Below are 22,658 nucleotides of genomic sequence, written 5' to 3'. Positions count from 1 at the left end.
TTTGCAGTGTGGCCTTCTCCTTTGCATCGACTGCATAAGGGCTTGTAATCCACTGACCTTCGAGGATTTGGACAATTTGGTGAGATGTGGCCCTTTTCCCCGCATCTGTAACACTCCACTTCTGATCTCTGACCACCGCCGGACTGTCTTACTCTGTAACTTTGAGAAGGAAATATTCTGGGTCCGAAATTAGGACCAAACTCTCTAGGCTTGGGTCCAATATCTTGTGTTGTCATTTTGGATTCCAGCAAGTTAAATCTTGCGTCTTCTTCCTTTCTTCTCCTATCATGCATCTCCTTTAGAGAGCAAATGTCCTCTGTATGATTCTTCCGCAAACAGTAGGAACAGAAGGCTCCAGGGATGGTTGGTTTTCGTGTACATTCAGTGGCTAAATGGCCTGCTTGATGACACTTACCACACCAAGTATTTGACCGCATCACATCTCTTCCTGCTCCTACAACGTTGGACATGCTAGCGGTATTCACTTTCAACGTCTGTAGTTGTTCTGTAATCACATCCATCAACTCCTTTTTTATGTTTGCAACTGAATTGGATAAATAATCCTTCAAGCTTTCTCCTCCTGACGTACTGGCAGGAGGGTTTTGAGGAGTCTCTGTAATTACTGCATAAACAGGTTGGGCTGGTACAGAGAGGTCTCTGTTCTGGTTCTGATTCAGAGCTCCTGTTTGAATTGTTGGCTGTTGGCTCCAGTTGGTAGGATTCCACTGTTGCTGTTGATTTGGCATTGAGGAAATTGGTTGAGACCATGGTTGTTGTGGTTGAGCCATCATTTGAGGCATGGATTGTGGCCATTGTGGATTTGGTGCACTGTACTGTGATACTGGGGGTATCTGTTGGTAGGGATAGGGAACAGTCCCCGGGACTGCATTTGGTGGGTACATCATTCCTGGCATCAAAGGAGGTAGGACTCCTCTTCCTGAATTCATCGCTAATCGAGCTTCCACTTCATCGTACAGTCTTGCACCTTCTGTTGCAGCTTGCAGTGTGGCTGGTCTTTGCAGCTCCACAAACTTACGGACTTCTGGTTGTAATCCTATGAGAAACACTCCCTTCTGAATGCCATCATCTAGATTATGGTTAGTCCATCTCTTCAGGATGGATTCCATTCGTGAGACATAGGCTTCCACTCTTTCTCCAGAGGACTGACTTAGGTTCATAAATTCCTCTCTCATCCGCTCTTCAAAACCTTCACGTCTGAATTTAGTGAGGAAGGCCAACTTCAGGTCGTCCCATGTGCCAAAAGTTCCTGCTGCTTGTCTCTCATACCACTGAAACGCCGCGCCCTTAAAAGTGGCGGGGAATATTGCTAACCAATGCTCAGGGGTTCTGGCATTGTTAGCCACACATGCTACCATAAACTCTGCTACATGAAGATCGGGGTCTTCATTGTACTCTCCCTTAAAAACTGGCAATGGGACTACATTCGCTGGTCTGTCATCAATATTTCCAGGACGGATCTGGCTTGGAAGTGGACCTCCAGCAGGAGGAGGAAGGGCTTGATGTGCCATTGGGACTTCTGTAAAGAGTTCCGCAAGGGCGTCCAAGGCAGCTTCTGCTGCGAGCTCGTTCTCAGCTCTGATTCTTGCTTTCTCTCTTCTCACGTACCTCTGGACTCGTTCTAACGCTTGCCTCTTTATTGCGTCATTCATCAGGGGGTTGACTCCACTATGTTGTTAGTGCTCCACAGAGGGTTAACAGAAGGCTTCAGTCTCTGGAGGACTCTCTTGCCAACATTTCTTCTACTTCTTTCCTCTCAACGTCCCTGAATTCTGCTTTCATGCCACTGCACAGGGGAAGGTATTCGGTTCTGAAGGTGTCAAAATGCATACGTCTGAGCATGGTGGTGGTGCCATCATCATAGTAATGCCAGCTTCTGATGGTTTCAATAGTGTATGTTGTGAAGAACACGCTGTCTACCAACTTCCAGTGGGTTGCTAATTGAACAAACAGAAGATTATCAGTACACCAAGCATCCCATGTATCTTGCTGTTGAGCATCCACGAACAAATTCCAACTCTTTTCCTTCTTGTCCCTGTGAACCTCTACAAACCAAGACTCCTGAAGCTTCTTCACAATCTCCCACTTGATGTTGTCTGGAAACTTCTCAATGAATGCCAAATCTTCCATGGATGTTCATTCTCTCTGTTTCTGCTCTTCAGTTTGTTCCCAAACAGTTTGCCACCAAGATGCAAGTTTCTGTTGCTTCAACAGGAAGAGGAAACTGTCCACCACATAGAGCATGCATCATGATGGTGATGTGTTTCCGCCATTGTGGGATGAACTTCTTGTGGAAAGTGGCTTTGATTATGAGGAATTCCAACTCTTCAGTGGAAGAAGGAACTTTACAAACATCCATTGAATTCTTCTCTTCTTGGCAATGCCAATTCCTTCATTTTCAGCCTCTTTTGGTGCTTGTTGATGGCAAGTTTCCCCGGCTGCGCACCAAAAACATGGAGCCCCGAGAGGAACACCAAGGAAAAGAGAATTCTCTTGCAAGAAAATCTATCTTGTAACATCAACAAGCTTGTTTTTCATATTTCATATGATCACAATGAAGAAAAGAACACCAGCACAACAAATCTTCATGCAGCATCATGTAAATCTCCCACGGTTTTTAATAGAATCAACCATATTCTTCAATATCTTCAAAAAATCCATCAATAGAACAAAGAAAGCAAAGGAATACACCATCTTTGAATGGAAATACATCACATAGTATTCATCTTCAATATCTTCATAGTCTTCTCTCTCAATCTCTCATATACAATCACTCTGTTTCAATAGAATTGGCTATCTCTGACTCTCTCTCTCTCACTCTATCAATAATACATCATACCCTCACTACAATCTCTCAAAAATTACTCTCAATAATCACTCTTAGGTCGTGGATACCCCTCCCAAGAGGTATGTCTGATATGAAAGGTCACCAGAGCCACTACAGTGTCTCTTCACAGCTCACTACTGTCACTTCACTCTAGTCTTCTCTTGAGTCTTCAGCAGCTACTTCTTCCACTTCCTTCAACTCTTTTGCACTTGTATTCACCTCTTTCCAAGGCTAGAAAACTTTCCCCAAAGTCACACATACATTCCACAGAACACTTACAGAACATACAGAACAGTACCAGAACAGTTACAGTACAGAAACAGAAACAGAAACAGAAGCTCTACAGAAGACCTACAAAAGGTTACAGAAGGTCATCAAAACCTCATAACTCATTCTCAAACCATTTCAAACTCTCACAAACCATTCAATAAGCTTTCACAATATCTCATTCTTCATCAATCAATACTCCATCCCTCCTTACAGAAGACAATCAGAACAAAACAGACCAAAACAGAACAAAACAGAAGGTATACAGAACCAATCAGAACCTATCAGAACATCACAGAACCATCAACAAACATCACGATCTTCCAAAACACAATAAATATCATCCAAAACACTCTCAATCCACTTCCTAATCAACCAATCATCCCACAAAATCAACCATTCAGCTCTCAAAAACAACAAAAATCATCCAAAAAAACAAGTCATTTCAACACTCAACATGTCATCACAAGCTCCTGGCATGCTGCTCCTAATTGCAGGTCACTAGGCTTCACAAAGCTTCACATGCTAATCTCTTCTCCTCTCCTAGGTCTACTATGACATCCTCAGACATCCTACCATGGTGGTCTATCTGGTCCTATCAATTGTAATTGGCGACTAGCCACACCACTGAATTTTTGTCAGGAAACTGCCTAGGTTGAGCTCCTCGTCCTAGCCTATGGTTAGTACTCTATGATATCCAGGTCTCTCTCTTACCAAGTTGTCAATGATATTGGTGGATTCATTCTCGGGTTACGTCTGAGTGTGCTCCTTGTTAATTATGAACAATCCTCAATTTATAGTCACTCTATGTGTGTGTGTATACGTTTTTCATGTACTGTGTGCAATCAGGCTTTTGACTGTTCTTAGGTGTACTTCAAGTACTAGAAAACAGTACAAGTGTGAAGGCAAAGTGACTACGTGGCTCTCGCACTCTTGTTTACGAATTTGGCCCAATAAGCTATAAGCCCAGTGTTGGAGGGGTTTTTGTTGAAAGATTGAATCCACCGGGGATCAGAGATAGAAGGAAGTAGAGATAGGAGATGGAAGAGAAGAAAAAGAATACACAAGAGGTAAAATCAAAGCACAATGATTCAAATCAATATGTATTGATAGAACTTGGAATCCCTTGTCTGGCACTACTCAGAAGCAATCCCCAGGCATTAGATCTACTGCAACTTCTTCATAGTGAAAGGTCGGGATCTTGACAAGATCAACAGACTTGTCCTCAATGACCCCACATATGAAGTGATACCTCACCTCAATGTGTTTCGTCTTCGCATGGAAGACCAGATTCTTGGCTAACTGAATAGCACTCATAGAATCCAAATGTAGTGTAGGGGTAGCATCAATACCATGGTCAGCAACCAAACAACCCAACCAAATGACCTCCTTGCAAGCCTCAGTGGCTGCAACATACTCAGCCTCTGTAGTAGAAAGGGCCATGCATTTCTGCACCCTGGACATCCAAGAAACAACACCTCCAGCATAGGTGAATACATAACCGAAAATGGACTTCCCAATATTTGCATGTCCTGTATACTCAGAGTTAGTGTACCCCACGACTCCTATATCTTGGCTGCCATAGCATATGCACATATCTCCAGTGCCCTTCAAGTACCTCATGATACCCTTCACGGCATCCCAATGCTTCTTTCCAGGTGTAACCACCTAAAAAAGGCACATTTTTTGACTTATTTGAGTTACAATAGGGAATCTTGGCCATCTCTCGGCCCTCTGCTCATTTGTCTGCGGACAATCAGCCTATGATACCTTCACATAAGAAGGTAATGGACAGCCAATAGGCTTTACTTCCTGCATGCGGAAGCGCTCAAGGACTTTATGAATGTACTCCCTCTGTGACAAGTAGAGGAGTCCATGATGCCTGTCGCGTCTAATGCGCATACCAAGTATGTGAGAGGCCTATCCTAGATCTTTAATCTCAAAGCTCTTCTTGAGTTGAGCCTTAAGAGCATCTAGCTCATCATGAGCTTTCCCTGCTATCAGCATATCATCCACATAGAGTACCAAAATCAATAAAGAACCGTCATGGGCTTTCTTCGTGTAAAGACACGGATTCATAGCACTCCTGCTATATCCCTGTGACTGCATAAAGGCATCAAACTTATAATACCACTCCCTAGGTACCTGCTTCAAGCCATAAAGACTTTTCTTCAATTTGCACACTAGGTGCTCCCTGCTAGGTTCTACAAAGCCCTTAGGTTGCTTCATATAAATCTCATCATGCAAGTCCCCATGTAAGAAAGCTGTCTTGATATCCATCTGGTATAAATCCAAGTCAAGCTGAGGAACCAAAGCCAAGACTAAGCACAGGGTGGTCATCTTAACCACAAGAGAAAAGACCTCATCAAAATCCACACCATGCTGCTGCTTAAAACCCTTTTCTACCAATCTAGCCTTGTATGTCGGCTTGGGGTGTCCAGGGGTACTTTTCAGCTTGTACACCCACTTGCATGGCAAAGCCTTCTTGCCCTTAGGCAAGGAAACCAAATTCCAAGTGTCATTCTTATGCAAGGAGTCTATCTCAGATTGCATAGACCTCTCCCAGGAGTGACTGTCACCCCTACACATAGCCTCATCATAAGTGAAAGGCTCTCCTACATCTGTAACCAAGACATAATGCATTGAGGGCTGAAATTTATCAGGTGGACATCTGTCTCTAGCAGATTGTCTCACGGTAGGTTCTGTTGTCTACCCAGCTACTTGTCTAACACCCTGGCCAGGAGCATCTGTTGCAACTGTAGGCTATCCAACTGGCTATGCGGGAGCCCTCGGCTCCTCCTGAAATATGACCCTACGGATCTCAACAACTCTCTCAGGCTGCCTATGCATCTTGTCTTCATGGAAGACTACATCATGACTGCGGATGACTTTCCGCACCTGCGGATCCCAGAGATGGTAACCCATCTCACCTGCATCCCCATAAGCAAGGAAAATGCATTTGACACTCTTAGGATCCACCTCACTTCTCTTGTCTATGGGCACATGGCAAAATGCCTCACATCCAAAAACATGGAGATGCGCATAAGAGGGAGGTTTTCCAATCCATACCTCCTCGACAACTATTGAGAGTGGAAAAAGACTGAATTTTTGATTGATTTTTGTTGTTTTTGAGGACTGAATGATTGATTTTTGATGGATTTAGAGTGATGTATGGTTGTAAGGGACGTATTCGAGAGTGTTTTGGATGATATTGATTATTTTTTAGAAGTTCATATGATTATCAGTGGAGATATGAGGTTCTGTGATGTTTTGATAGGTTTTGATTGGTTATGTATACCTTCTATTTAGCTTCTGTTTTGTTTTGATTGTCTTCTGTATGAAGCATGGATTGATGATTGATGAAGATTGAGATCTTTTGAAAGCTTATTGAATAGTTTTTGATAGTTTGGAATGGTTTGAGTATGAGTTATGAGGTTTTGATGACATTCCGTAACCTTCTGTAGACCTTTTGTAGAGCCTCTGTCTCTGCTCTGTCTCTGCTCTCTGTCTCTGTATTGTAACTGTATTGTAGCTGTTCTGGTGCTGTACTATGATTGTTCTGTAAACCTTTTGTAAGTGTCTTATAGAATGTATGTGTGACTTTGGAAAAGTTTTCTAGCCTTTGGAAAGGATGAATCTAAGTTCAAAAGAGCTAAAACAAGTGGAAGAAACAGCTGCTGAAGACTGAAGAGAAGACTAAGTGACAGTGACAGTAGTGAGCTGTGAAAAGACACTGTAGTGGCTCTGGTGACTCTTCATATCAGACATAACTCTTGGGAGGTGCATCCACGACCTAAGAAGGATTATTGAGGGTTATTATGAGAGCATTTTAGTGAGGAGATGATGTACTATTGATAGAGAGAGAGAGAGCCAGAGATAGTCAATTCTATCAAAACAGTGTAACTGTATATGAGAGATTGAGAGAGAGAACTATGAAGACATTGAAGAAGAATAATATGTGATTGATTTCCATTCAAAGATGATGTATTCTTTTGTGTTCTTTATTCTATTGATTGATTCTATGAAGATGTTGAAGAATATGGTTGATTTTATCAAATCCGTGGGAGATATCTACTATGATGCTGCGTGAAGAATTGCTGTTTTCTTTGTTTTGATGATCAAAAGAATGAAATAAAAGCTTGTTGATGTTACAAGATAGATTTTCTTGCAAGAGAATTCCCTTTTCCTTGGTGTTCCTCTTGGGGCTCCATGTTTTTGGTGCGCAGCGGGGGAAACTTGCCATCAACGAAAATGAAGGAAATGGCATTGCCAAGAAGAGAAGAATTCAATGGATGTTTGTAAAGTTCCTTCTTCCACTGAAGAGTTGGAATTTCTCATTATCAAAGCCACTTTCCATAAGAAGTTCATCCCACAATGGCGGAAACATATTACCATCATGATGCATGCTCTATTTGGTGGACTGTTTCCTCTTCTTGTTGAAGCAGCAGAAACTTGCATCTTAGTGGCAAACTGTTTGGGAACAAACTGAAGAGCAAAAATAGAGAGAATGACCATCCATGGAAGATTTGGCATTCATTGAGAAGTTTCCAGACATCATCAAGTGGGAGATTGTGAAGAAGCTTCAGGAGTCTTGGTCTGTAGAGATTCACGAAGACAAGAAGGAAAAGAGTTGGAATTTATTCGTGGATGCTCAATAGCAAGATACATGGGATGCTTGGTGCACTGATAATCTTCTGTTTATCCAATTAGCAACCCACTGAAAGTTGGTAAACAGAGTGTTTTTCACAACATACACTATTGAAACCCTTAGAAGCTGGCATTATTATAATGATGCAAGAACAATCGTAAAAAGAATGAGTTTTGATACTTTCAAAACAGAATATCTTCCCCTTTGTAGTGGTTTGAAAGCTGTATTCAGAGATGTTGAGAAGAAGGAAGTAGAGGAGATGTTGGCCAGAGAATCTATCAGAGACTGAAGCCCCCTCTTATACTATCCTGTTGAGTCCAAACCAACTGGTTGAAGTAAACCCCTGATGAATGACGCAATAAAGAGGCAAGCATTGGAACGAGTCCAGAGGTACGTGAGAAGAGAGAAGGCAAAAATCAAAGCGGAGAATGAGCTTGCAACATAAGCCTCCTTTGACGCCCTAAAAGCACTCTTTACAGAAGTCCCCATGGCGACTCAAGGTCCCCTTCCTAGTCAAATTCGTCCTGGAAATATTGATGATAGGCTAGCAAATGTAGTCCCATTGCTAGTTTTTAAGGGAGAGTACAATGAAGACCCTGATCTTCATGTAGCAAAGTTTATGGTAGCATGTGTGGCTAACAATGCCAGAACCCCTGAGCATTGGTTAGCAATATTCCCCGCCACTTTCAAGGGCGCGGTGTTTCAGTGGTATGAGAGACAAGCAGCAGGAACTTTTGGCACATGGGAAGACCTAAAGTTGGCCTTCCTCACTAAATTCAGGCATGAAGGTTTTGAAGAGCGGATGCGAGAAGAGTTCATGAATTTAAGTCAGTCCTCTGGAGAAAGAGTAGTAGCTTATGTCTCGTGAATGGAATCCATCCTGAAGAGATGGACTAACCATCATTTGGACGAAGGTATCCAAAAAGGAGTGTTTCTCAGGGGCCTACAACCAGAAGTTCGTGTGTGGAATTGAGAAGACCAGTCAATTTGCAAGCTGCAGTGGAAGGTGCAAGATTGTATAACGAAGTTGAAGCAATTTTGTCAATGACTCCAGGAAGAGGAGTCTTACCTCCTCTCATGCCTGGAATGGTATACCCACCAAATGCAGTCCCAGGGACAGTTCCCTACTCCTATCCCCAGATGCAAACAGTGCCGCAGTATAGTGCACCTAATCCAGTGTGGTCACCGCAGACGACAGTGCCTCAAATGATGGTTCAATCACAACAACAGTGGCCTCAAACAGTTCCTCGAATGGCGAATCAACAACAGTGGAATCCTACCAACTAGAATCAACAACCCCAAGTCTCAAAAGGAGCTCTGAATCAGAGCCAGAACAGAGGACCTTTTGGATCTACCCAACCAGTGTATGCAGTAATTACAGAAGCTTCCCAAAACCCTACTACAAGCACTTCAGGAGGTGAAAATCTGAAGGACTACTTATCCAACTCAGTTGCAAGTATTAAGAAGGAGCTTCTGGATGTGATTACAGAGCAGCTACAGACGCTAAAGGTGAATACTGCCAATATATCCACTCCTGCGGGAGCCGGAAGAGATGCGATGCGCTCTAATACATGGTGTAGAAAGTGTCATCAAGCGAGACATTTAGCCATGGAATGTACCCGAAAACCAACCATTCCTGGAGCCTTCTGTTCCTACTGTTTGCAGAAGAACCATACAGAGGATATTTGCTCTCTGAAAGAGATGCATGAACGAAGATAGAAGGATGAAAATGCAAGATTCAACTTGCTAGAATCCAAAATGACAACATAGGATATTGGACCCAAGCCTAGAGAGTTTGATCCTAATTTCAGTCCAAGGAGGTTTCCCTCTCAAAGTTACAGAGGACGATAGTCTAGCGGTGGTCAGAGATCAGAGGTGGAATGTTATAGGTGTGGAGAAAAGGGACATATCTCTCCAAATTGTCCAAATCCTAGACGATCTGTGGATTACAAGCCCTTATGCAGCCAATGCAAAGGAGAAGGCCACACTCCAAAGGACTGTCCTAGTCTAGCCCCTGTAAAGGCCAATGCCATTGATAGCCAACAAAAGGTACAAGAACCTGCTTCCAATTTGGTCGAGTTGGAAGTTTCCGTTGTTACGCGCACCAAGAAGAAGGAACCAATGGTTCAAAATGGAAATGACTCTCATGCCAAGACTGTGAAGTTCAACCTACCTACAGAGGGACAGAGCGGTATAGAACAGAATAGTACAGTACAGAGCACGACAGTGCCACAGAGGGATATAGAGACAGTCCCAGAGACAGGACCAGAGGCCCAAGAGATAGATGATACAGAAGCACTTCCAGAAATAGAAGAAGTGTCGATGCAGCAATTGTTAGAAGAAAAAGGAAAGATGAAAATGGGTGTAGCCCCATTCCCCAGCCGGCTGGAGAAGCCTGTGGATCCTATTAAAGATTATGACTTGGTCAAAGACCTAGACACGTTTAAACCAAACTTAAAATTTTGACAGTTTGCTGATGTTGTCTCCCAGCTGTCGAAAGAGATTCAAAAGCATCTTGATACGAAGGCGTAGACTAAGGATCGCTCCTTCAACAGTGACTAAGACCAATAAGGCCCCGGAGCCTGTAAAGGAAGTAGATGTGGCTAATGCCTTCCTAGATCTTGGAACCCCAGAGATTAGTGTATGGATAGAAGGATGCTTCATTTCAGATGCATTGATTGATGGAGGCTCATCAGTAAACATAATGATGGATGTCACAATGAAGGACTTAGGGTTGCAAGGAATTCAACCTACACAGTGGCTTATCCGATTGACAGACCAAAGCAGAGTCAAACCGTTGGGCATCCTTCCATACGTAAAAACAACCCTTGCAGGAAGAGACTATTGGCTGACATATTTGGTGGTCAAACCAAATTCTTATGGGACTTCATACCCTCTGCTATTGGGAAGACCTTGGCTTTTTGAAGCAAGAGCCAAGATGCCATGGTTGATTTTATCAAATCCTTGGGAGATATCTACTATGATGCTGCGTGAAGAATTGCTGTTTTCTTTGTTTTTATGATCAAAACAAGAATTGCTATTTTCTTTGTTTTGATGATCAAAAGAATGAAATAAAAGCTTGTTGATGTTACAAGATAGATTTTCTTGCAAGAGAATTCCCTTTTCCTTGGTGTTCCTCTTGGGGCTCCAGCAACCTGGAAATCCAAACCACTAGAAGGCGATCTGTTTATGATATGCACAGCAGTACTAATTGTCTCAGCCCAAAAGCTCTGTGGTAGGCCTGCGTGGCTAAGCATACTACGACACGCTCCTGGATGGTTCTATTCATCCGCTCAGCCAAACCATTCTTGGGGGGGTGTAGGGGGCGGTCAATTGATGCTTAATACCCCTCACATCACATAACTGCTCAAAAGCACGTAAGACATACTCACCCCCATTATCTATCCTTAGGCATTTTAGCCTATACCTAGACTGGTTCTCAACCAATGCAAGACATCTTTGAAACACAACCAAGACATCAGATTTCAGCTTAATGGGATAAGCCCACCACCCATAGACTGACAAGGCATGGGCCCACAGACATCCGAACATACCAATGCCAAGGGCTCACTCATGCGTGGCCTACCAGACTTCTTATGCGTAGACCTAGTCTATTTGCCATAAAGACAATGCTCACATGAATCAAAACATGCATAATCAAGGGGCGGTAAGTACTGCAAAGCAGAAAGAATTTTTATTCCCTCCAATGACATATGGCCCAAACGGGCATGCCAAAGAGATACATGTGGGATAGAACCCACAGACAAAACATGATCAAGGGAAGAAGCGGATACAATCAAGGGATAGAGGCTGCTAGCCTTGGCGCCTCTCACAATCACAAGTCTGCCACGAGTGATCTTCCATGCAGAGTCTCCAAAAGATACATGATAACCTGCGTCATCAAGCTGTCCAGCTGACAGGAGACTGCGTGTCAAATCAGGTACATGATGTATATCATGCATAACAAAATTGTTGCCAGAAGGAAACTGCAGCCTAACATCACCAATGCCAACAATATCAAGAGAGCTGTCATCATCCAAGCGCACAGAACCCGAAATAGTACGATATGAATGAAACCACTCTCGACAAGGTGTCACATGAAAGGATGCACCTGAGTCCAAGAACCAACACTGTGCATACATAGAGTGTATCTCTGTCATCTGCAAAGCACTAGAAGAAGTTGCAAGGATATAATAATCATCATCAATATCCTCAGGCTACATAACATTGATCTCTTCAATTTTAACACTGGACTTTGCAGGCACTATGCTGCGATCAGAAGACTTATCCTGCACTTTGTTTTTCCCCTTATCTTTACGCCTTTCATTGCACAATTCATGGCATTGTGGCCTAATATGGCCCTTTTTCCCACAATGGTGACAAGTAACATCTGCATTCCTGCCACGGGATTTGCTATGTGGCTTCCCACGAGACTTGGACCGAGATTTTTGAGAATCCCATCCATGGTCACTACCACTTCCATGCTTTCCATACCCATCATTCTTGCCTCTAACTGTCATAGCATGCGACACACAAGAGGCATCCAAATTCTTATGGTTAACCTCTTCCTGCAGAAGAGCACTCTCAACATCAGATAATTTCAAGGTAGCAGTAGAGGCACATAATGCAGTGCGGAATACATCCCATGACTCATTAAGAGTACCAAGCAAGAAAAGAGGAGTGACATCCTTTGCAAAAGTGATGTCCTATGAAGTCAAGTTCTTGAGTATAGCATGGAATTGGCTCAAGTGAGCGGACATAGTCACATTCTCCTTCATACGCAGATCCATAAGCTGCTTCAACCAATACATCTGAGTCGCTGGACTTTTCTTGTCATAGAGATTCTTGATTTTATCCCACAACTGCCATGCACTCTGTTCTTCCTCAAATATATTGTAATGAACATGTTCTATGAGAGATAATACAATAGTGGACTTGCATAACTCATCAAGCTTAAGCCATTCCTCATCTGGCATAGTTGCAGGTGGATGTCAGCTCAACCTCAATGGTTTGATCTGCGATTTCTACACCAACACCTGTCAAATCTGACTCTTCCAATAAGAGTAATTCGAACCATCAAGCTTAGTGATGTTGAAAATAGCATGATCAGTGGATAAACTCGCCATAATGCAGGCTGAAAGATTGTAGACGGTTCAAAACTGCTTGCTGTTTACTGTAGAAAATGACAAAAAAATCACCAAAATCGAGAGAAAATGGCTAGAAAAGTGTAACCAAAGCTGCTACCCACCAAGTACTAGTGAAAGTACATCATTTCAGAATATTTCAGCATGAAAAATCCATGTCAATTTGGAGTTATATGCTTGCTATAATAAATGATAGCAAGGTACTGTGAGAAGCAATTGTTGTCCAAATCACTGCACCAAGTCAAGAAATGACAGACAAGATATGACCAGCCATAAACGGGCATACATCAGCACCAAACATTCATCAAGACCCTGAGCAAACACCCAAACATGTCACCAAAGCATCTGTCAGTGTGAGTAGGTATATCCCTTGGACAATAGGGCAAAGTATACATAACAATGGCAAGACCTAACACCAGTAGGTGTATGCCCACAAGAGTGCAAAGCCCAAGCTCAGGTCAAAAGAAATTCCAAGATATCAGTGCATGAACCATGCAACATGTAAGTATAAGAGATCCCAAAGTCTCAAGTATCTGCAAAATGCTCAAAATAGCATAAACCTCCTGCTCAATGTCGATCAAGTATACAAGATACTCCCATTGGCACAAGAGGCAGATAAATGAGCTCAACAGCTCAATCAAACCAAGTCAAAGTACCAAAGCTAGGTAACCAAGAAAATGCCTCAATAGCATCCCAAGAGCATGACGTCTACAAAGCAACTGTAGTAGGTAGCATCCATGAGAAAGACACACATCCCAATACTCTGACAACCAAAGTGACATCCAATACAAAATTCCAGAATAGCAAATGAGAATCCGAGCCAAGTCTTCAGAGAGCACTGAAGCTCAACAAGTATATGGTACATTGTGCCAAGACAAATGCATCAAGCCGTAGGCGTCGGGAAAATATGTACCGAAAGAGCATCTAACTGTCAAAGCACTGACCACTGTCAAGCATAAACCAATGTCAATAAGTGCGGGCTGAAATAAGCTTAAGCTTCCAAAAGCATCTGGATCCAATGGCAGGCTCGAAGTCGTCCGTCGATGATCAATACATCATAGCATAACCCAAGACATACATCCGGAACCAATAGGCATATGTCAAAGCATGAAACATAGCTTCAGCCCAAGACTATTCAGCATGCATTTACTATTATAAACTGAGTATTTTCAGCCCAAAAATTAGGGAAAAATCATAGCATTACATGTAGCTTCAATCCCCCAATCAATCGACATCAGTAGAAGCATCACATAAGCCATAGGCAAGCAAATACATGTTGTCTCAGACTTGAAATCTGTTGCAGAATATTCTGTCATCTAAATTTGAAAAATCCGACATCACCATCGTGTTTGGAGCATACCAAAACCCCAACTTAGACTCTTACCTTGCATGAATCGGGTTCCGAATGCTCGAGATATGACAAAAAGAGTGATTTTTGGGCCAGATTTTGAAACAGACGCAAAAAAAACGTGAACTGGCTGGGGGGTTTGCTGTCCCACGTGTCAACAATGAGACCCAAAGGGGGCACAAATGGGAGCCAAAGAAGGCCTACATCAAGCCTCAACAAGCCTTGATAGGCTGGAAGCAAGATCCAGGTGAAGGAAGCTCCAAGATGTGTGAGCTATGGTTGCCCACAACTTGTGAAAAACCCTGTTTACCTAGACCTATGGACTGAGATAAATCTCTAAAAAAATGAAGCAATACCTCAATGTCAATGCCTTGATGGTGTCTCAATAGGCCGGGAAGAAGCTCGGGAAGTCGGGGAGTGACAGGAGCTCAAGAGAATGAGCTATGGCTGGCGGGAAGGAGACCCAATGCGAGTGGGGAGTCGATGGGAAGCTAAGAATGCCATGAGCCAAGCTCAAGAGTCGGGAAGCCGTGCTCTGATGCCAGTTGAAAGATGAGAAGGATCGAAGCTTGCACTCGAGAGCTATGGCGGGAGAGCAAGAATAAGAAAGAGAGAGACAAGAAATGGGAACTCTAACAATCACAATGTGTGACCGGGCCTTCCTTTATTCAAACTGTCACTTGAAAGCTACTGAATCAGCATCCTGCATGTATAATTCAATAATTTGCACTTTCAGTTCATGTATAATAACACGTACAAAATACTGGCTCCATGCAAGTTAAGCCACCCCAAAGTATTCCATCTTTTGAGCATAGGTATGTACATATGCAGATACATTCTTGCCATTGAATAACTTCATCTCACGCTCAACTGATTGTAGAGCATTCATCACAACACTTTCTGTTTGAGCAAAAGCCTACATCACTTGTTATTGTTGTACCTGTATAAGCATATTCATATTCTGCACCAACTATTGCAAAACATCAATGGAGATTGTGTTTGAAGGTTCTCCCATCTTGTCTTTTCTTCTTTTGACGACCTTTCACGTCAGGTTCACCAATGTCGGAGGGGTTTTTATCGAAAGGTCGAATCCACTAGGGATCAAAGATAGAAGGAAGTAGAGATAGAATATGGAAGAGAAGAAAAAGAATACACAAGAGGTAAATCTCAAAGCACAATGATTCAAATCAATATGTATTGACAGATATGGAATCCCTTGTGTGGCACTATTCAGAAGCAATCTCTAGGCATTAGATCTCATGGAGCTTCTTCGTAGAATAAAAACGTGCATCAAAATAAAAGCTCCTTCTTTGCTACTCAGAACCCAAATCTGATGGCTTCGTTGGCTTCGAAAGGGGGGTAAAACCCCAGGACATCTGATCACATATCTCCGAGTTCACTCCTTCTTCTTCTTCTAGTTCAAAGTATAGTTTTCAGCTTGTCAATAGCGATCGTGATGCATGCGATTGCACCCTTCTTTTTTTAGTGAAAAATCCAATAATTGGCTGAAAAAGTAACTTGCTTTTTGCATGCCATCCTAATCTAGAAGTTTTCATAGATTTTTCAGATATTTACAATAATTAATATCCAACATGTCAAAAATAGACTAGAATTATCCAAAAATCTAGTATTTTTGGACCATCTATGCCATGGACACTAGCACTAATGACTTAGATCACATTGACTTTCTACATCAACAAAGAAGTCAGATGATGATGCACTCTAGAGTTTTTCACATTGTGCCCACATAGTGGCACGACACCGGGGTCTTTGGCTGTTCTTATTGGTTGGCTAGAGACACTTCTAAGTTCACGTTTCATTGATCTACCTATTTTTTGTGCCAAAAATGTGTTCTAAGCATCTGTATAGCCTTTGGGGATTCGTATGGCAATGTTTTGGGTTAGCCAAGGTATTTCGATTAAAAACTTGAAAAAATCCAAATTCGGCCCAACAGCAGGGGCCAAATGGCTGATTCAGCCCGTCCGAGTGGACGAGGGCCAAATGCAACTAGGGCAAACATCTGATTCGAACAGTTCGAGTGTGGTTGTTTGAGGGCCGAGTGTCCAAACGATTGAGGGCTGAGTCAAATGGGTTGAATGCTAAGTTGGTCTGAATGGTCGATTTGAACGGGCCTAATGTCCACTTGTTCAAGTGGGTTAGGTCGAGTGGTACCATGTCCGAGTGGTAGTGGCCGAATGGTTGAATACATGAGGATCCAGGGCATTTTGGGATTCAGCCCAGAATCATCGTCACTCGAACGGGCCAAGCAAGGCGTGATTTTAGCCGATGCAATAATAAATTGCTTGAATCACATTATTTACAATATGCCTCGTAGGAAGCACCTCTAGATCAAAGCTATAGACAAGGGAGAAGAGTTGTGTATATCTGCAATGCACTAGCAATGCCTGGGTGAATCGATCAATCCAATGTAGGCAATAGGTCTCTCTCTCTCTCTCTCTCTCTCTCTCTCTCTCTCTCTCTCTCTCTCTCTCTCTCTCTCTCTCTCTCTCTCTCTCTCTCTCTCTCTCTCTCTCTCTCTCTCTCTCTCAGAATGCAACAATTGCAAACGAGCTCTTCCTTGGCCTCTTGGGTTATAAAACCTTCCCCTCAACCTCTCCAATCACTCTCTTAATGTCATAAACCCTTTTGAACACTCCTTTTTTCTATTTTTCCTAATTTGTGGCATGTTTGGGCTTGTTTTACAATAGCAACCCTAAAGCTTTATTGCTTCGATTTCTTGATCCTACCTATTCTAAATGCAACAAAAATAAGAAGTAAAGCACTGAAATGATTTCTCCTACTTGCCTAATCATCAACAATATAAAATACTTACATTTTTTGAATATTAAACTCCCAAATATCCTACCTACAAAGAGCACCAGTTGTTAGGGGGTGACGCTCGATTTGAAGCACATAAGAGCTCAAGCTTGAATCCGTTGGTCTCGGCAATGAAACCAAAATGTAGAGGGAGCTCATGTTCAACCAGCAAGACCCACGAACCGCTTATTCCTTCAAGATTTTCAAGCAAGCATCTATGGCTATCTCTCACCTAGCCAATGCACCTTCAATCCTATCGGGGTGTAGTAAGATTATCTTGATGACCAAATGAGTTGCCTCCTCCCTCAAGCACTCTGGTAGCTCCACAATTCGTGATCCAAGCTCCACCTCCAAGCTCCATCCTACATAGCCATGCGTGAGATGAGAGAAGAGAAGAGGAGAGAAGAAGAAGAGAGGAGATGATGGAGAGCTTTACCTCCAAGATCCCTCACCCTCATTCACTCACTTCCTCACTCACTCACACTCTCCCTCAAGTACGCATGAGCAAGCAAAGAGAAGAGAAGGAGAGAAGAAGACGAGTCCACTTTTGCCACACACCAAAGAATGAGCTCTTCATTCACTTTTCAATTTTATATACAAAACCCTAAATCCCTTTTGGGCAGTCATCCCCTTATCCCCTTTTTTACATGGCCAACCTAGGCCTTCTTTTCCATTGTCCTCCTATCTTCCTAGCATCCTTTCTACCACCCATCTACCTTTATAATTTTCACAGGAGGAGCCTAGCGCTCTTTTACAAAAGTTTAGGGGCAGCTTTCATTTAAGAATGCACTTTTGCCTTTGACTTAGCCTTTGGAGTCACCCTTGCACTTTCAGTTGTTTCCCTTCTTGCTTATTCCGTTGTGTCCGATTTCCTCTTGGGCCAGCTCTTTTAGGTCTTGACTTGCACTTTTTCACTTTTTTTTCTTTCTTCTTGTGTTGAGGTTAAGAGCAGGTGTAACTTCTCATTCCAAGAGCAATGAATTATCCATGCGGATTGTGGTATGAAGGGTGTAGAAGTTATCAACTATCCTCCTTTGCACTAAATCAATGGCGACTCAATCACTCAAAGATCTTGCAAGCTTGGTGTTTTTAGAAATCTCTAATTTTATCTATCCCTTGTTGCATCATGTTGTCCTTATCATATTGGGACGTTAGGTACATTATATTATTATGTGTTTGTGTGGGAGCTTTCGCTCAACCGCCAAGACCCACGGACCGCCTATTGTTTCAAGCGTTCCAAGCAAGCTCTAATGGCTATCTCTCACCTAGCCAACACGTCGTCGATCCTACGAGTGTTGTGAGTTTACCTTGATGCCCGATTGAGTACCCTCCTCTCTCTTGCACTCCGATAGCTCCATGATTCTTGATGCTAGCTCAAGCACCCTCAAGCCTCCTCCATCTCCAAGCTCCATCCTCCATAGCCGCGCGCGCAAGAAAAGAAGAGGGAAGAGAAGAGAAGAAGAGGAGAGGAGATGGTGAAGAGTTTCACCTCTTGATCCCTCACTCTCACACACACTCACTCCCTCACACTCCCTCTCTCAAGAGCACACACAAGCAAGGAGGAGAGAAGAAGAGAGGAAGAAGAAGACTCTTTTTGCCACACACCAAAGAATGAGCTTCTCATTCACTTTTCAACTTTATATACATGCCCTAATTTCCATGGGCGGTCATCCCCCTTTTTTTTCATGGCCGGCCATTAGCCTAGGCCCCTTCTCTCATTGTCCTTCTATCTTCCTAGCTTCCTTTCCATAGCTTGTCTACATTTACAAATTGCATGGGTGAGAGCCCGGCGCTCTTTTACAAGATTTCAGGGTGCTCCTTTTTATTTTAAAATGCGCCTTTTTCCCTTTTGCATTTGCCCTAGACTTTTAAGGTTGCCCTTGTGCTTTTGGTCTTCTTTCCTCTTCTTTCTTCAGTCGGACTACCTTTTTTCCGCCTTTGCCATGCGTCTTTCCCACTTTCTTTTGCTTTCTTCGTGTTGGGGTTAACATTACCCCCTCCTAGACAAGGGCCAGTCCCATGGCACTGTGGTGGGACATAGTGGCTAGTAACGTCGGCCTTTAGGCAGAACAGGTAGGTCGGGGTTGGGGGGATTGATAGGTGATGGAGGTTGGGGATGATGACCAGGAGAGATTTTGGTGTGCTTTAGGCTCCATGAAGATACTCGGCATCTGACACACAGTTGTGGCACTGGTTACGTAGCCGGTTGTCTTTTGAGTATGAGAAACGCTTGAATCAATAAGCAATCCCTTAGGATGATGGTATTGGGGGGATTTATTCTGAAGAAACCCCTCAAACACGGTTTGGCTTGCAAACCCGTGGCTTTGATTTAAGATCCTTGTCTTTGAGTTGAAGGTCTTCAGGTTTGTGGAATCAATAAGCGATCCGTGGATCTTGAGGCGTTGGGCATGGATCATTGGATGAGGCGGTTCCAAGATCTATGCCAATGGCAGCTCTTCCTTGACTCGATTCACTCAGGGTGGCCATCAGCACAGGCAGGTGGCCAGATGCCGATACAGGAAAAGAAGTGTTGATCATTAAGGGAAGCCGTGGGCAATCCTCCTCTGCGGGTAGCCCTGTCTTGAAGTGTGAACATAACCTACAAGAAAAGTTGTGCACTCCCTAAGGGGTGTGTCTGTCTTGCTGTGTAGTGCGTGGTGCGTGTGGCAGTGGAACTGGTAGATGGGTCTGACCTTGGGTAAGCCCTTGGTAATGTCCCACACTTGAGGACCCAGTTCGTGCTTTGTTGGCGGTGCAGTGCAAGTTTTAGGGTGACAGGTCTGAACGTCCTACCCTTGATGTGCCCTAAGTGTGAAGTGGGGGGGTCGAGGGAGGATCCTAGGTGCGGTGATTGTGATGCATCTTTTCGTCTTCTTCTTTTTCTTTCTTTTTTTTATAATAAATATAATAGCATGAGGAGGCATACACATGGAGGCAAGCAGTACAAGGCCATGATAGGAGTTTACTCCTCATCATCTGAATGGTGGGTAGGGGTTGGCAGAGGGCGGGGGACCTTGTTAAGGAATTTTCGACTCAACAAGTAGCCTTTGATGTGGAGGCGGGTTTTGAGGGTGGTGGTAGAAAGGAAGGGGTGGTTGCACTGGGTGAATTTGCTGTCGTTCATGTCTTCGAGTAGTGCACCACAGAAAGATTGCAAAAGAGAAGCACGCATCATGAGGCGAGTCATGTGTTGCTGTCTATGGCATTGGGATCAAAATAGAGGGGTGGGAGGTGGAGTTCTTGGGGTGTGGGCTCTTGGTGGACTAGGATCCTAATTAAACTAAGATAATTACAAGTGGTGATGAATGTGGGGTCGGGACAAAAGATAAACTCGCTAAGAAATTTATCTATAGAGCTATACAAGTCGAGGAGGGTGAAGAGAAGGGCGTCCCTATGGGAGGTGCTATTGGTATTATAGATCATGGGGAAATGGAACCTGTCGTGGATGGACGGATTGAAGTCTACCTCTACCCTTTGAGGATATGACATAAAAGTGGGGTCGTTTCTCTGTGAAGGGAGGGTGTTGCAAAATGCCATCCACGCGTCCAGGTTGATGTCAAAAATACGTCTCCTCTAGGTGGGTTGGAAATTATAGCCTTCCACTGATCTAGGCACCTGGAGGACTTTATCTTGCCAGAACTCGCGGTCCTCGGCTCCCCAAGCAATTGGGTGAGCCTCACGCTCTGGTAACCACTTGGCTTTGAGCCTTGCCCCCATAGCAATGACATCCTCTACCAGTTGAATGGGCAGCACCCTATTCAAGGCAGTGGGAAACTCAAAGCGCAAGTCGAAGGGATCGCGGTGATACTCCTGATGTTCCCAGATAATCAATTCGGCACGGAATTCAGCAGGGGAATCTTGGGTGCGCAGTAGGAGAGGGGCAGATTGTCTTGGAACGGGTCTGGTATTCAGCTTTCTTCTTGCCTTCTCCACCATCTCTTTCCTGCGGTTGGTTTGGGCCGCTTTTCTCTTGACGGATGTATCCGGGGGCTGCACTTCGGCTTGTTGTGGCTGAGGGGGTGGTGGGATGTATTCCTCCTCTTGAGGTCCCAAATCGAACTCCAGTTCACCCCCTTCTGCTTGCTCGTCTTCTTGTGCTTTTGCCTCTGTGAAACCAAGGCCATCTATCTCCTGCGTCGTCAGGCCTACCTGTGCAAGACATCTCCTCTGCTCCTCTAGGCTCTGCGATGGGCCTCCTAGCTGTAGCGGCACGTGCAGGCCTGCTGTGAGATCTCTGCGCGCAATGGTTAGTTTCCTTCGCAGCTGATCATTGGCTTCATCTCCTTCCGGTCTGGTGGAATGGAGTAGCGTATTGAGGAAGGTGTGGTGCTGGGCTATCATGGAGAGTTGGGCCACCTCTACTTGATTCTCAGCCAGCACCTTATCTCCTTCGGCCTTGGCTAGCCGGCATGCTAAGTCCCATACTCTCTGCCCATGGTGATCGGCCCATTCTTTTGCCCTTCTTTCCATATCTTCCAGGCTCTCCCCCTGATGGAGGGTCATTGCCATGAGCTGTTGTTGTTGGGCCTCAAGCTCACGGTCCAGGCGGGACTGCTCTTGGCGTTCATTTGTGATCTACGCATTGAGCTAGTCTAGCTTCACCTGCATCCTTCGCACCTGTTCTGCCCTTAACTGGTCCAGCTCTACAGCCTCCTGTCTGATCTTGTGGAGCTGGCTTTGCGCTTCCAGGTTGACTACAGATAATTGATCATTTTTGCGCCGAAGGTGAGCATTCGTTTCCCTCTCCCCGTTGAGACGCTCCATCAAGATTTTTCTTCTTCCCTCCCAAGTAGCGTCACTTTCCTTCAGGGCTTTTAATTCTTCTGCCTCCTTAGTGCTAGCTTTCTCCCTAAGCACATCGATTTCCCTTTGATATTCTGTTATCTACTTTGTTCTCTCCAGCTGGAGGGCGGCTTGTGATTCTCGTTCCGCTGCCAGCTCCTCCACGGCTATCCTCCTTTCTTCCTTGGCCCTTTGCAACTGTGAGAGCAGTTCCTTCACATACTCGTCGTATTGGCCTGATGGAGGTGGGGGATGGGGCATGGTCGTAGTGGTGGTGACATCTTCTATTTTTTACCTTTTTAGTTCCGGCCTTGGCTCTAGTTTAGCCGTGGCTTCCCTTTTGGCTCCTGAAGCTAGGGTGGCCACGGCCGCTTCCCTTGCCAACTCCCTTTCCACCAAAAATTGTAGCCAAGTGACCACATTGCTCTCGTCAACTTTTGGGGTGGGCCCTTGGGTGGTCGTGGCAAGGGGTGTCATCATGATAGGAGTGGCTGGCATGGACGGTATCAGGAGGGGGGAAGCTGGCCTGATCGGGTCCTTTCCTTTTCCTTCTACAGGGGGCAGGGGTGCAATTTCAGGCACACCGGTACTGGGACCAGGTGCCTTAGGTTGGTGCAGACCCTCTGCTCCTTCCTCATCTCTTCTATGTTGTTCCTCAATGGAGCGACGGGTTGCCAGCTCCAATTCTTCCTCTTGCTTCCTTCTCAGCTCCTCCTCGGCCTTCTTTTTTCTTTCCTCCTCATCCCTCACCGACTCCCTTCGAGCCCTTTCCAGATCTTCCTTCTCTTTCTTCTTTCGCTCCTCCTC

Source organism: Lygodium microphyllum, chromosome 16 (assembly GCF_053477565.2).
Source record: "Lygodium microphyllum isolate KBCC chromosome 16, Lygodium_microphyllum_v1.1.10, whole genome shotgun sequence".
Taxonomy (NCBI): domain Eukaryota; kingdom Viridiplantae; phylum Streptophyta; class Polypodiopsida; order Schizaeales; family Lygodiaceae; genus Lygodium; species Lygodium microphyllum.
This window is presented reverse-complemented; position numbering follows the sequence as displayed.